Here is a 16564-nt window from a genome sequence, read left to right as displayed (position 1 = left end):
GCCGCGTTTCTCAGCAAGGAGAGGGGTGAATCGGGAGTGGTAGTTTTTTGCTTAAACCCACCTTCCTTTGCGGAAGTGTAAGAGCAAGACCAGCATCTCATCTGGTTGCCGGGAGAACTATTCCAACATCGGGCCTTCCCTTCAGTTGTGTCAAGTCCCTAGCACCACTAGAAACAGATAAATTATTGTCTTCCCTTCTAAAATCCTTGCTGACCTTAAGTGCGTTTTACTGACAGTTAATTTTACCTGGTTTTCCCCTTCCAGGCTTCTCCAACTCCTCCAATCCAGAATACGGACCACAGCAGTTTATGAAAGATGCGTTCAGTATCCAGCCCTGTCCCCACCCCCTGCACTACTCCCCACCCTTGCTAGTGGTTTTTTTTTACTTCCTGTATTTTTTTTTTAATTTTTCTAGCAGACAATTTACATAAAATCCCCCTTTAATTTAGTGTGACAACTTTCCACAATAAACTACTTAAAGAGCAACTTTGGTCAAGAATGGAATGAAATAGCCAATCAAAAAGACATCACTGCTGATTTTTTAAAACCAATACATTCACCAATTATGTTCAAAAAAACAAAAACAAAACATCTGCAAGGGATATTTTCTTAGTTTTGACTTGTGGTAGGGTCTTTCCTGTGTTCATGCAAATGCTGGAGCTGCATTCTGTCAAGTGTCTGTCATGCTAGAGAAAGGAAATACAGCTTCACACGATTCGTAGCCCCTGGATCGAAGACTCTAAAGTCTTGAAATCCCAAATTGTCATTGCTCCATCAATGCCAGTGGTACAAAATTTGCGGCAGTCTTGTTTGTCCACTTCATAAATAGACACTTGGGTGATACTGTTTGGTGTAGTGTGTCTAGAGCGGTGTTGCGATCCTCAGTCGTGGCTCTCTTGTCCATATTGCGGAAGCGTTCCATGGCAGAAATGTTGCGCTGGATGCTCTGTTTTGGAATGTCTAATTTGGAGACGAAGGTCAAGGGGCCACGATCATCATAATTGAACAGCATTGGGCAGCAGTCATGGCCAGCAGCCACCACGCTATTCTCAGAGACAAAAGACACACTCAGGAGTGGGAGGAACTCTGTTTTCAGCTGTGAAACCATAATGTTTTTGGAGGCATCGGCAACTGATACAGTACTATCATGGCTGACCCAAGCAAGGTGGTTTCCTCTGGCAGAGAAACTAACTCCATGTACCCAACCACCATTTCCGGTACCACCAAACTCTAACATCAGTTGACCAAAAGGCATCTTGGTACCCCATGGAGTACTGACTGGCTTTTCATCAACTTCTTTAATGTAAGCAGAAAAAACAATGCATTTGAAATCACAAGATCCAGCAGCCAGCAAGACATTGTTGGGGTGCCAATCCAAACTCAGGACAGTAGAACGAATTGGCTTTTTTATGTGTTTGCTCACCCACCAGTCATTTTCAGACTCAGAGTAGCACACAGAAATCAGTCGAGCTCCACTACCTACAGCAAATTTATTCTCCAAAAGAGACCATTTCACAAAGGTGGCTGCACGGTTAATCCTCAGGATCACCAGGGTTGGTTTCCAGATGCCATCTTTCTGACTCCAGACATAGGCATTACGGTCTGCACCACAAGTTACAATTCGATCGCTCTTGGGAGCCCAGTCAATACCTGTGATGTGTCCATTGTGTTCCTTCAGTTCATGGGCTTTCACCCACTGGTTCCCATTCTTCTTGTAAATGTGGACTTCATGATTATTAGGGCTAAGGGCAATCTGAGTACGGTCTCTGTTCCAAGCATGGCAGGTGATTGGCTCTAGTAAAAATTGATGTAAGGACATTATTCTTAGTGTTTTCAAAAGGGAAAAAGCTGGGATGGGAAGGGTGCGGACCGGCCCCGGAGCGGAGGATTCGCGGACTCTGGTCAGTCGACGCGAATGAGCTCCGGCGGGCGGCTGGAGGAACGCTAGTGGTGTTTTGAGAATACCCCAATATTCCTTTTCCACTTACCTTTTGCCGGTGCATAAGTGTCTTCTTCTGTGCTTAATTTTGCTTGATTTTTTTTAAGTATCGAAATTTTGACAGTTTCCTAACCTAGTTATGAGAATGTTAACTATTCCAGGGCAAGAAGTGTTTTGTTTTGTTTTCCTTTTTGGAGCATCAGTGCCTCCCAGCAGCTTCAGCTTGGTGTAATGAGAGAGAGACAGAGAAAGAATGTCCTTGAAGTTGGAAGCTGGGCAGCCATGAGCAATGCAACAAGCATTTATTAAGCACTTACTACATGTCCCCTCAACATGCAATTAAATGAGCAACCACTTAACCTCCCAGTGCCCCCAGACACCTGACTAGGACTATAACAAGTTGTCAGTTTCTCAGCTAAGAAAATGTTCGTCTCACATTGGGAGTTTCATATACCTATGAAATGATAGGTCTGATGAAAGCACAAAAAACGGCCAGCTTCATGCAGTGCTTCTGCATGTAGGAGATGCTTAATAGATTCTTGTCTAATTGAAAAGAAATTCTTCAAGTCTTAGAAATAGGTTATGAACTGAGTTGGAAGTAACATTCAAGTTTGCTTCTAAATCAAATGTTTTTGAGGCTCATATGTCTACCCTAAATCATATGTTCTGTTGTACTTTTAAAACCAGTGACCTTTTTAAAAAGTCACTTCCTTTTTTTCTAATAATTTTCTTTTTCTTTCTCTTTTTCTTCTTTTTGGTCAAGCTCATCATCACCATCACTCAGAAGTATTTATGCAGTAGCTGTGGCACTGAAATTTACAAAATGCCATACTTGAATTTCCTCCTAACATAATTCTAGACAATGCCTGGCACATAGTAGATCCTTAATAAATGTTTCTTGATTGATTAAATCAATCAAAGGTCACACAGCCATTAAATGGTGGAGCCAAGACCCAAATCCAGCTGGTAATCTGTATTGGCCTCTTCTGTTATAATAACCCCCTGGAGGATAGATTGCCCTTTTAGTTAATAGTTATTATCAATATCTGGGGACGGGGAGAGGGGTGGAGGAGGAGCCTAGATGAAAGAGTAAAAGCAGGGACTTGCCTGAGATCTCCTCCCAAACCCCTCCAAATACCTGTAAAAAATTACTGTAAATGGGCAACTAGGTGGTGAAGTGAATAGAGCACCAGCTTTGAAGTCAGGAGGACCTGAGTTCAAATCCGGCCTCAGACACTTGACACTTAAATAACTATGTGACCTTGAAGGGCTGACAAGTCACTTAACCCCAGTTGCCTTGCCTTCCCTCTTCCAAAAAAAATGATGATTCTAAATAAATTCCAGAGCTACATTTTGTCCACAAAATGACAGAGTGAAACATATTTCCAACCCAAGAAAACCTGGAAGGCCAATAGGAAGGGTCTATCTCAGGGGAACACAGTCCAGCATGGGTCATGGAGGTCTCAGGGGACTGAATCACTGGCAACTGTGGCAGTTTCCAGACTTTTCAACCCACAAACATCAAAGACAGCATAGAAGGTGAGTGGACAAACTCTGCGGGATCTGGGTGAAAGAGGAGAACTGTCTGACTGAGGTCTGACCCCAACCCAGGGCAGCAGCAACTGTTTCTGGAGCTCTGGACCCACAGATGGTGGGGGATCAAGCACCTGATACAAAACTCCTGAAGCCTGGGACAGTACACCCACTCCCAGACCCACTACCACTGGAAGCTGAGTCCTACCTTGACAAAAAGTTTAAAAGTCAAGTATTTGGCTGGGAAGATAAGCAAACAGTGTAAAAAAAAAAGTCAGACTATAGAATCGTACTTTGGTGACAAAGAATATCAAAACAGAGGAAGACAACAAAGTCAAAGCTCCTACATCAAAAGCCTCCAAGAAAAATATGAATTGGTCACAGGCTGTGGAGGAGCTCAAAAAGGATTTTGAAAATCAAGTAAGAGAAGTAGAGGAAAAATTGGGAAGAAAAATGAGAGTGATGCAAGAAAATCATGAAAAACAAGATAATAGGCTAAAGGTCTGCTAAAGGAGACCCCCCAAAAATACTGAAGAAAATAACACCTTAAAAAAATAGACTAACCCCAAATTGCAAAAGAGGTCCAAAAAGCCAGTGAGGAGAAGAATGCCTTATAAAGCAGAATTGGTCAAATGGAAAAGGAGATCCAAAAGCTCACTGAAGAAAATAATTCCTTAAAAATTAGAATGGAGCAAATGGAAGCTAATAACTTTGTGAGGAATCTAGAAATTATAAAACAGAACCAAAAGAATGAAAAAATGGAAGACAATGTGAAATATCTCATTGGAAAAACCACTGACCTAGAAAATAGATCCAGGAGAGATAATTTAAAAATTATCAGACTACCTGAAAGCCATGATCAAAAAAAGAGCCTAGACATCATTTTTCAAGAAATTATCCTAGGCAGAGTAGTGAATAGAGCACTGGCCCTGGAGTCAGGAGGACCTGAGTTCAAGTCTGGCCTCAGACACTTAATACAACACTTACTAGCTGCGTGACTTTGGGCAAGTCACCCCCAATTGCCCTCCAAAAAGCAAATTAAAAAAAATATCAAGGAAAACTGCCCTGATATTCTAGAACCAGAGAGTAAAATAGAAATTTAAAGAATCCACTGATCTTCTCTTGAAAGAGATCTCAAATCAAAAAGTCCTAGTAATATTGTAGCCAAATTCCAGAGTTACCAGGTCAAGGAGAAAATATTGCAGGCAGGCAGAAAGAAACAATTCAAGTATTGTGGAAATATAATCAGGATAACACAAGATCTAGCAGCTTCTACATTAAGGGATTGAAGGGCTTGGAATATGACATTCTGGAGGTCAGAGGAGCTAGGATTAAAACCAAGAATCTCCTACCCAGCAAAATGGAGTATGATACTTCAGGTTGGGGGGCGGGGGGTGGATATTCAATAAAATAGAGAACTCTGAAGCATTCTTGATGAAAAGCCCAGAGCTGAATAGAAAATTTGACTTTTAAATGCAAGAATCAAGAGAAGCATGAAAAGGTGAATTCAAGGAAAGTCCTTCATAAGCCTTAAATCTTCACTGATAGCTAAGAATCATGGAACACAATGATCTTGGAAGAATCACTGTTGTAAATAACTGTAACGTAATGCCAAGCAAAGGCAACTTCCCAAGGCTCAAAATACCAGCTTGGTGCTCTTCATTTTATTCAGTGACAAACCAAGAACAGAGAAGATAAAAACATGACATCATTCCAAATACAGCATTTACTGAGTGTGATTAAATAATCTCCAAGTACTACCCCACCCCAGGACCTTCCAATCATTCAATCAATTACAAAGTCCCAGTTCTAAATACTACTCCACCCCCAGGCTGTACCTTCATTTAGTCCATCACAAAGCCCATCTTCTCAAATGGAGATTAATTTCCAATCATAAGTAAAGTACATTCATTTGTTCAATCATAGAACACAAAAAGGTCAAAAGTTCCCCACCCCTGGATCACAATTGAATCTACCCCAGAGTTACAACAAACTTAAGCACAGCACTTAATACCCAAATGGAGGTCTTTTCTTCATCTTGACATGAGGCAAGTTCTCAGCAATCTTTGTTCCTGGGTAGACAAAGCTTAGCAAGGCCACAAGATACATCGCCAGTCTCTTCATTAATTCATCCTCTGTCTGCAGAACAGTCCTAAGATCCCTGAAAACATTAGCAAAACCCTCTTCCAGGATTTCTGTAAACATACAACAAGAAAATCCTTCTTCAGGGCTTCGGAACCAACAGCAAGGTTCCCAGACTTCTGCAACAACAGCACTGTCCTTCACCAGTGGACAGTATTCACTCTCTGTCTGCAGAACAGTCTCAGTAGCTCTGAACCAACAGAAAGGTTCCCAGACTTCTGCATCAACAGGACTATCTTTCACCAGTGGACAAATCTGGCAAAATAACATCAAAACAGCCATGTCTCCTCAGTCCTTGGAAGCTCTGGGTGGCAGGTCTCAAAAGTCCTAGGCAATTCAAAGTGGCCCTCAGCAATCCTCTCAGTCTCTCTCTGCCTCCAAAGGTGCTGCTTCCAAAAAGTTCTTCTGCCTCTCTCTTGTGTCTCTCCAAATCTAAGTCACCAGCTCCTCCCAGTTCAGCACTCTCTTTTCAGGTCAACAAGTCCATCCCACAAGTGGGATTAACAAGCTCTGGGTTTTAACACAAACCCAAAACCAAGCCAATACAGGGGAATCTTTAGATGCCATTACTATTACAATAACTAAAAAATGCAATGGAAACAATGGATGGTGAATATCAGTAGGGTATGTAGCATAAAAGATACTGAAGATATATGTGACTAGAAAAAGAGGAAGGGCCCAAAAAATAATAATAAAAGTGGTGCTTGGGGAGGGCTGGGACCTATTTGTTGTCCAATAAACTGAGATCCAGAGTGAATTGGGTTTAAGGCTTGGACTTTGAGAAAGAAATCTAACTAGTAAATCCCAAATGAACTAGGTAGGTTTCAGTCATCAAAATTTACATTCTTTTGGGAAGAACACTCTCAGATAAGGGGAAGAAAGGGGAGGGGAGGCTAGGTTCCCAGTAGGCCAGCTCAGATTACTTACAGGTTGTGGTTTGTCCTTTGTTCTGGAAGAGGACCATGACCTCAGGGAGATGATGATATGACTTGCAATTGAATTTGATTTGAGAGAGGGAGGGCTGTGTAAAGTCACCAGCCTCACTTTCTCCTCCAGATTGTTTATTGAAGGACAATGGAAAGAGGAAGACCAGTTAGCCTGATTATTATACTGGCAGCCAAATGATACTAAAAGAATCAGAAGGCCTCTGGTATATGGGATGAATCCCCTATGGAGCATTCATAAATGACAGGAGTGATGCAACGGGGAATGTATAGATTGATCTTTTCAATCTATACCAGTAAAGCTCACTCAGCCAGTATTTCTAAGAAGCAGAACTTAAACCCAAGTTTTCCTGACTCTAAGACCAGCTCTCTGCCCATGACAGTAATTATTATTAGTTGACGATTTAAAAAAAAATTAATAGAAGTGGATATTCTAGAATGGGTTATTAACCTCAAGTCTATGGATAGAATACAAGATCTGTAAAGTTGGATGAGAAAAAGACTATATCTTTAATTTAGCATTTCTTTTCAATTCTGAATAAAAATACTGAGAAGGGGTTCATATCCTTTTCCAAACCGCTAAAGGGCTCCATGATACAAAAAAAAAAAAAGGTTTAAAAACTCCTGTTCTCATTCAGGCTCCGCTCTTGACTATCTGGATTTGGAAACCATGCTTCAGTTGCTATCTCTTCCTGGGATTTCCCACAATCCCTGGGTTACCCTGAAACATCGAGTCTTCCCTGTATCCTCACCCTAGAATATCCCCCTGTCAGGCCATTTCCCTTATCCGGTTTGTGAGTTCCTTCTGGAACCTCATTTTGTGGAGGACCTAGGCTGGCCAAACTGGCACATGGTAAGTGCTTAATAAAAGCTTGTTGCCCTACTTTTTTGTGTTTCCTAAATAAAGAAAGTGAGCATTTGTTTGGCACTTTGATTGAACCTGCCTATGAAGGGTATAGATTTGTCCTAAAGAATTTATTGAAATGCTAAGGAGACAAATTTAGACCTAGCTACAGCTTACTGAAAATGAGTTATCACCAAGTTATTAGCTGAGATCATGGTGGATCAGAGCTACCCTTTGTACTTGTCTTTAAAAATGGAGTCAGCTAGAATAATTAAAGAACTAAGCAGTGACAATTGGACAGAAAATATTGTAGCAGACATAATATTGGTTCTGAGCCTACAAGGAAAAGGAGAAGTACTGTATTTGTAATCAGCAGGCCCAAGTTCTAATCTCAGGTCTCCCATTTACTACCCATGTAACCTAGTAAAATGAGAGAAACTAAATTATTTGTAAAGGCTTTTCTAACCCTAAATCTATGTCCTCACTCCCAAGAACACTAATGCAAGCCTTGGAAAAGCAGGGGCAGAGGTATGCTCCAGTTATACATTTTTAGACAGGCTATGACCCTGGCAGTTGAAAGTGGTGGGCCTTCTTAAGTATTTCTCCCTAACAAAGACTGGAAAGACATGACTCAGTCTCCAAAAGGGTATTGTAATAAAAGTGCCCAACCAAGATGCACATTTATGTGCCTTCATCAAGCTGATCAGGTTGCTCTTATAAATCCTCTTATTAGATGGATTTATGATCCTATTTATGAAGATACTTCCTCCATTTGTGCAGATATCAATAGCTCCATGCCTTCTCATCCTGTAAGATTTTGGTCTGTATCTTTCCATAAATTCTCCTTGGAGAATCTACCCAAAGGGTTAGGGCTTTCCTTTGGTTCTTTTACTATTATGGTAGTGATCTTGCAGCACCTAAGCAGTCCTTTTATTGCTCCTTAATTTGTACCATGGCCAGCCACTTTTTCAGGTCATATAAATTCTATATGAAGCAAGTCAGTTTGTGCGGGACTTACATAGCTCAATGAAACTATGAGCTATGCTCATAGGGTTACCAAGATGGAAAGGTCATAGTGGAGAGAAGGTGATCCACTGGAGGAGATAGCAAGACATTTCACTATCTTTGCCAAGAAAACCCCATGGATAAAATAATAAAAGATAGGACACTGGAAGATGAGACCCACAAATCAAAATGTGTCCAACATGTTACTAGGGAAACTTACAAGCAGCTCCAGAAAGAATGAAATGACTGGACCAAAGCCAAAAAGAAGCTCAGCTGCAGATGCATCTGGTGATGAAAGGAATGGATGCTGGATTTTGTAAAGATCAATATTGAATAGGAATATAAGATCTATGAACCCAGATGTGGTCAAACAGAAGATAGAAAGATTAAACATTGACATCTTGGGTGTCAGTGAACTTAAATGGATGGGAATGAGTGATTTAATTTAGATGATCACTACATATACTAGTATGGGCAAGAATCTCTTAGAAGAAATGGAGCAGCCCTCATAGTCAATAAAAAATGAGAAAAGAAGTAGTGGGGTATAATCTTAAAAAGGATGGGATGATATCTGTCTGAATCCAAGACAAACCATTCAGCATCACAGTAGTACAAGTCTATGCTCCAAGCACCGATGCTGAAGAGGACAAAGTCGCTCAGTTCTAGGAAGATCTACAACATCTAGGAATAACACTAAAAAAGATGTCAAATTCATCACAGGGGACTGGAATGCTAAAGTAGAAAACCAAAAGATAATTGGAATAATAGGCAAGTTTAGCCTTGGAATATAAAATGGGCAGAGACTAATAAAATTTTGACAAGAAAACTCACTGGTCATAGCAAATACTCTTATTCAACAACCCAGAAGGTGACTCTACACATGGACATCACCAGATGATCAATATTGAAATCAGATTTTTATCTACTTTGCAGCCAAAGGTGGAGAAGCTCTATTACAGTCAGTTAAAACAAGACCTAGAGCTGACTGTGGTTCACATCATGAGCTTCTTATTGCAAAATTCAGACTTAAATTGAAGAAAATAGGGAAAACCATTAGACCATTAAGGTATGATCTAAATAACATACCTTATGCATATGAAGTGGAGGTGATGAATAGATTTAAGGGATTAGATCTGGCAGACAGAGTGCCTAAATAACTATGGACAGAGGTTGGCAATATTGTACATGAGGCAGCAACAAAAAAGCAATTCAAAGAAAAAGAAGAGCAAGAAGGCAAAATGACTGTCTGATGAAGCTTTATAAGAGGCTGAGGAAGGAAGGAATGTGAAAGGGAGAGATATAACCAATTGAATGCAGAATTACAGTGAATAGCAAGGAGAGAGAAGGTTTTCTTAAATGATCAATGCAAGGAAATAGAAGAAAACAATAGAATGGCAAAGATGAGATCTCTTCAAGAAAATTAGAGATAGCAAGGGAGTATTTTGTGCAAAAAATGGGAATGATAAAGGACCAAAATGGTAGGCCAGAAGAGATTAAGAAGAGGTAGCAAGCATATACAGAACTATACAAGAAAGATCTAAACATCACAGAGAACCAGTCTGATGTGGTTACTGATCTAGAGCCTGGATCTGGAGGAAGAAATGAAGGGGGCCTTAGGAAACATTGCTAACAAGAAGGCTAATGGCAATGATGGAATTCCAGCTAAGAGCTATTTAAAATTCTAAAAGATAATGCTGATAAAGTACAGCTCCCAATATGCCAGAAAATTTGGAAAATTCAATAGTGGCCACTGGATTGGAACAGATCAGTTTATATTCTAATCCTAAAGAAGTACAATGCTAAATAATATTCAAATTACCGAACAATTGCACTTATTTCACATACCAGCAAGGTTATGCTTAAGATTCTGCAAGCTAGGCTTCAACAACAGAAATGAGATTTACCAGAAGCAAAGGCTGGTTTTCAAAGAAGCAGAGGAACTAGATAGCAAATGGCTAACATTTGTTAGATTATGGTGGGAGCAAGGGAGTTCCAGGAAAAAAACATTTACTGCTTCCTTAATTACACTAAATCCTTTGTGTGGATCACGACAAAATGTGGCAAGTCCTTAAAGAGATGGGAATACCAGATCATCTTACTTGTCTCCTGAGGAACCTATATATGGGCCAAGAAGTAACAGTTAAAACTGAACATGGAACAACTGATTGGTTTAAGATTGGGAAAGGAATGTGACACGGATGTATATTGTCACTTTATTTGTTTAACTTAAGAGTATATCAGGTGAAATGCCAGGCTGGATGAATCAAAAGCTGGAATTAAGGTTGCCAAGAGAAAGATCAACAATCTTAGATATGCAGATAATACCATTCTAATGGCAGAAAGTGAAGAAGAATTAAGAAACCTCTTAATGAGGGTGAAAAGAAGAGAGTGTAAAAGCTGGCTTGAAGCTTAGCATTAAAAAAAAAAAACCCCTAAGATTATGTCAACTGGTTTCATCACTTTCAAGCAAAGAGAGGGAGAAGAAATGGGAGCACTGTTAGCTTTTATATTCTTGAGCTAAAAAGCACTGCAGAGGTGACTACAGACATTAAATTAAAAGACACTCCTTGGAAGAAAAGCTATGGCAAATCTGGATAGCGTACTGAAAAACAGACATCATCTTGCTGACAAAAGTCTGTATGGTCACACCTGTGTTTTTTACAGTAACAATGTATGGCTGTGAGAGTTGTATTATAAGAAAAGATGAATATCACAGAATTGACACTTTTGAATTATGGTGCTGGAGAAGATTTTTGAGAATCCTTTGGACAGCAAGGAGATCAAATCAGTCAATACTTAAAGAAATTAATTCAAGCTGTTCATTGAAAGGTCAAATACTGAATCTGAAGCTTAAATACTTTGGCCACATAATCAAAAGACAGGACTCAGTGGAAAAAAAAAAACCCTGATATTGGGAAAGATTGAAGGCAAAAAGGGACAGTAGAGGATGAGATAGCTAGATAGTATCATGGAAACAATGAATATGAACTTGGATAGACTTCAGGAGATAGTGGAGGATAGAAGGGGCTAGCATGCTATATAGTCTATGGGGTCATGAAGAGTTGGGCATGACTGAATGAATGAACTTTATTCATTCATCAAAACAATAACAACAACTCTTTCTTTTTTGAGTTTGACACCACAGATGTAGCTGGTAGAGATACAGTCAAGAATTTCTGGGTTTAAGACCTTTCTTTGCCACATACTGACTGTGTGATCCTGGAGTACATCACTTAACCTCTTAGTGATATTTAGGCAGTTTTTCAAGACTCTGAGTTCCAAAGAATGCGCTGGCCTACATTGATAGAATTTCCACACCTAGAAATTCACAATATCAATGAAATCACAGGTCCAGGCCTTATCCCAATAAGCTTTCACTCTTATCTGGATAGATTTGGAGATGTTACTATACTCAGCTTTGGAACATTGTTTGGGCAATGAACCTTAAAACCTGTGCTTCCTTTGTGATGACAGTTCTATAAGGGTGTGCCCAGATACCCAAAGAGCAACAGAAAGATTAAAAAAGAGTTTTCAGAGTCTGGTGTATTAGACTACTCTTGTTTATTGTGGAATGAAGCAATGCATTGCTGTCTCACCCCCTTAGCAGTGAGCAATGGCTACATTGAATTCCCTATATATAAACTTCTCAAGTCTGCTAAAGCATTCACTTTTTAACATAAAATATGTCTCACTTTAATATGTCAAAAGATTATGATTTCATCACCATATACATTCCCTCCACTGAATGCAAATTGTAATACCTCAATAACTTAGTAGATAATATTGAGTTAAAATCATGAGTAACTGCAGACAAAATAATTACTTGATTACAATTCATTTTGTTTTACTTGTACAATTCATTATCCAAGGCTGGCCCTTGCATAACAACACACATTAAAGTATTGGGACTATATTTTTCAGCTTGATAAGACCTGAAATAGATTAAGTTCTATTTAGATAGTCTTTGAGAATTCAATTCCCTGAGCTACCATAATGAAATATCAGAATAGTTATCATATTAGAGAACTATGCCAAATTTACATCTGATTATTTATATGATATTCATTGACCTCATGTCATTTAACTCTTACCATCACTGTAACACTCATTTATATGTCTAAGTAATTGATTTCATCAGAACTATCCATTTAGCTGCTCATTTCTCTCACAAATCTGTTCCACCTATACACTGGAAGCCTTCTTCCATGTACCTCCCCTTTATGTGTTGCCTCCCTTCATTAGAATATAAGTTCCCTGAGGGCAGGGTCTATCTTGTTTCTGTATCCTCAGCACTTAGCATAATGCCCAGTGCATAGTAATAAGTATCTAATAAATGTTCTGTTTATTTTTCTTGAAATGTTAATGGCTTCCTATTTTTTCTCAGATCTTCAATTATTACCTTGTGATAGAGCTGCCATACTTTTATCAGGACTTACATGGGATCCTAGCCTATTCTGTCTCTTTAAAGGACCAAAAATCCTTCCAATAATGGCTTTGCCCAAAAACCCATCATCAAGGTAAATCACTTTTGAGATTCTGTACATTAAATCTATACCTTGGGATTATCACATTCAAATCCCCACACTCTCACATTTAGCATTTATGACCCATTACAGTATACTATTCTGTGTCTACTCTATTACTACATGTGACTTGTGCTACTTCCTGGCTTCCCCCTTCAGTCTTAGTCCTTGGTATTTGCCATTTTCTGCAATCCTTTCCCTTCTCTTGGTTTGAGGTCTTGGTTTTCTATGAATAGCTTAATTCCACTCTTGATTGCTCCCTTGCAACCAATTTTCTTCCTAAGACCTTCTCTAGCAGACACTAGTTCCCTAGCTAGCCTCTCTTATTCTCGGAAACTTTTCCAACTGGGAATACTAAATTCCATCCATGAAGATTTTCTAATTGTAGCTACTTTTTGACTTGACCCCAGTCTATACAGTCTTTTCATTACCTGGCTTTAGTAGCTATAGCTGATCCCTTCATCTCTGGGTTTTTATCCAAATATGACAACAATGTCTTTCTTGTCCTCATCCATACTCTTTTACCTTCATTCTTTTTCAAAGCTTTTGATCCTTTCTTTTGCCATGTTCCTGTAGACTCCCATCTTTTCAACCTTCTGATGCCATTTTTATTCTGTAGTTCCTTTGTCTTTGGAGACTTTCCTCACTCACTTGGATTTGAGACTTTTCTTTCACTCTAGGTTCTTCACCATTTTTTACCATTTATATTTCTTTATTTGATAATAATATATTGTTTATGGCTATGATTGTAATATATTCCTATGTTATATCTAATACGTATAACATTACACTAATTGCTGCAAATAATTTGCATTTGTATACTACTTTAAGGTTTCTTAAGAATAACCTGCATATTATAGCTCAGGTATTCTTATCTACATTTTAAAAGTAAGTAACCTGAGTCTAAGAAAACTTAAATGACTTTCTGAGGGTCATACAACTAGTAAGTTTTAGAATTGGAATTGAAAGCTACATCTTCCCTGACTCCAAGTCCAGCACTCTTTTCAGCATATTATGTTGTCTCTTATACAACAGAAATATTGTGAATTCATGTATTTCGTATGAGGGGTGGGGAGGTAGGGAAAGACTATCCTTTCTAGCCTCGTAGAAGAATGTATTGGATGGTTGTTGACAGAATGGCAAAGCTTCCCAAGTTTGTTTTCTGGGTCTGTCAACTTCTATAGTTTCTTGTTCCTAATTTTGTGGTTTGATGTAGCATTTTTGTAAATTGTAGTTACCTTTTGGGGATGCATAATAGAAGGCCTCTTCTTTCCCCCAGTAGAGTAGGTACAGAGATTTTTTGTTTCTTGTAGACCAAGATGACAGAAAAATGGCATGGCTTAGAGAGGCTAAAGAAAGGCAGAGACACTAATACATTCCTGGCAGAGTGGTGAATTAATTGGTCCAGCCTTTCTGGAAAGCAATTTGGAACTATGCCTCAAAATTCACTACTATACTATCCCCTGCATACCAGGCATCCTACTACTGGGTCTATACCACAAAGAAATCAAAAAAAGAAGAAAAAAAACCCCATATATTCAAGAATATTTATAGTGTCTCTATTTGTTAAATCAAAGGACTTGGAAACTAAAGGGGTGCCCACACATTGGAGAATAACTGAACAAATTATGGTATATAAATGTAACAAAATATTATTGTGCCATAAAAAAGATTATGTAAGGGATGGTTTTAGGGAAGTCTTATATTAACTCAGAGTGAAATAAGCAGAACCAAGGGATCACCATTAGTACAATAACAATACCATTATAAATAAAAAGAACTTTGAAAGACTTAAAAATTTTGATCAATAAAATGACTGATCACGACTCCAGAATATCAGTAATAAAGCATGATCCCTACTTCCTAACAGAGAGGTGATGGTCTCTAGATACTGAATAAGACATACATTTTCAGACATGGCCAATGTGTGCATTTGTTTTGCTTAATAATACACATTTGTCACAAGGGTCTTGGTTTTTCTTTCTTTTTTTTAATTTCTGGGAAAGTTGAAGGGAGGGGGGCTAGTAATAATGTGGTCAAAAAAAGGAAAAAAGAAGGTCATTATAGTATTTTTTAAAAATACATACATGTGAAGAGAAATTTAGAAGGAAAAAGATAACTAGGACAGCTTTAAAAGTGGCATATTGAATTTATTATATATTTAAAAGGGAAAACAAGTTACATATAATAGGGGTTTATGATTTAATGTATAATCTTAATTACCTCTCTAGTGGTATATGAAATTATTTATTTTATTTGTCAATTGTTAGGCTTAGAATAAACAAAATGTAAAAATAAAAGCAATATATAAGGAAGGAAAGGATAAAAATATTACTCCCAAAATAAGTTAATCAAATAGATAAACTTGGCTAATTCATTTGTCTTGTCGTATAATTATAAAATCATAGCCATTTATGTGCATGTTTAAACATAAGACATAAGTAGAATTCTTCATAGACATAGTTGGATGTATATTTGGGATATTATCCATGTGGGTATTCTCTTCATTGGTGTTAATGATCAGAATCCATTCATTCTTATCCTGTGTGACTCTAATATATGACCTCCCATAAATTCTACACAGGGAGTCCACCCAACATATTGGTCGTGCAGATCTACACAAATGAAATTATTTGAGAATTTAGCAGATATCATCTTTAGCATCTGTAATGCCATGCACAAGCAGCTTTCCAGAAGAATGCTACTTTAAATAGCTCTTAAGATTCTGATTACACAGTATAGTGATTACTCTATTTATTCCATAACAAATCAAAGCAAAACTTTCACAGATAATCAAGGCACAGCATTCACAATATTACAACTTATCACAGAAAATCACAATATAATATTCACAACATAGTCTCAAAGTAAAATTGTCATTCTTAAGTTAACTCAATCAGTCACTTATCAGTAGTCTTAAAGTACAGTCAAAGTCTTCCACTCTTGGGGCAAAGTCTTGATTAACTCAATCAGTCACTTATTCAGCAATCAATTACTAAGTATCATACACAAAACCCTACTTGTTCATCAATCAATTACTAAGTATCATACACAAAACCCTCCACCCCTTAGGTCACCAGTAAACTATAATTCCATAATTACTCAGTACCCAAAGAGAGGTCTTTTCATCTTGACTTGGGACCTGTTCTCAGATTCCCTGGAGATTCTACCTAAATTCACCAGACTGTCACCTGGGTTCAATGGCAGACAGCTCCCAGTTCCTTGACCAGCTCACTGGCCAGGTCCTGCTCCACACTGGCGTTCTCAGAGTCTGGTCCGTGTCAGATCCTTCACCATTTCTGCTCCAGGGAATTCAAGGCTCAACCAAGCCACAAAGGCTCAGCATCCCAGTCATGCTTCAGTCACCTGGGCTCCAGGCTCCTGGCTCCTGGTTCCTGGTTCTGGGCTCTGGGCTCCTGGACTCCTGGGCTCCCATCTGGAAGAAGCTCCACCACTACAAGCTCCCAGGAAATTCTGCCTCAGTTCTCCATTCTTCTGCAGCTGCTCTGCCACCAGATCTTAGTCTCAAGAAATTCTGACTGTGCCTCTCTGGGGCTTTTCTTATATACACAGCATTAGCTACTCCCTGTTTCAGCCAACCACTACCTGTTACATCAGTAACAGGAGACAGGAG

At 38.8% G+C, this 16564-nt stretch overlaps 1 pseudogene; it reads right to left on the bottom strand.

Annotated features, from left to right (window-relative positions):
• Nucleotides 1–375: 375 nt before the first annotated feature.
• Nucleotides 376–1959, bottom strand: LOC138146981 (actin-related protein 2/3 complex subunit 1A pseudogene; annotated as a pseudogene).
• Nucleotides 1960–16564: the final 14605 nt, after the last annotated feature.

Source organism: Petaurus breviceps, unplaced genomic scaffold (genome assembly GCF_028583685.1).
Source record: "Petaurus breviceps papuanus isolate PSGF00001 unplaced genomic scaffold, PetGlider_PUasm1.0 90778, whole genome shotgun sequence".
In the NCBI taxonomy this organism is placed as follows: Eukaryota; Metazoa; Chordata; class Mammalia; order Diprotodontia; family Petauridae; genus Petaurus; species Petaurus breviceps.
The sequence above is the reverse complement of the archived record's forward strand: the minus strand, read 5'-3'. Positions and strand labels throughout refer to the sequence as shown.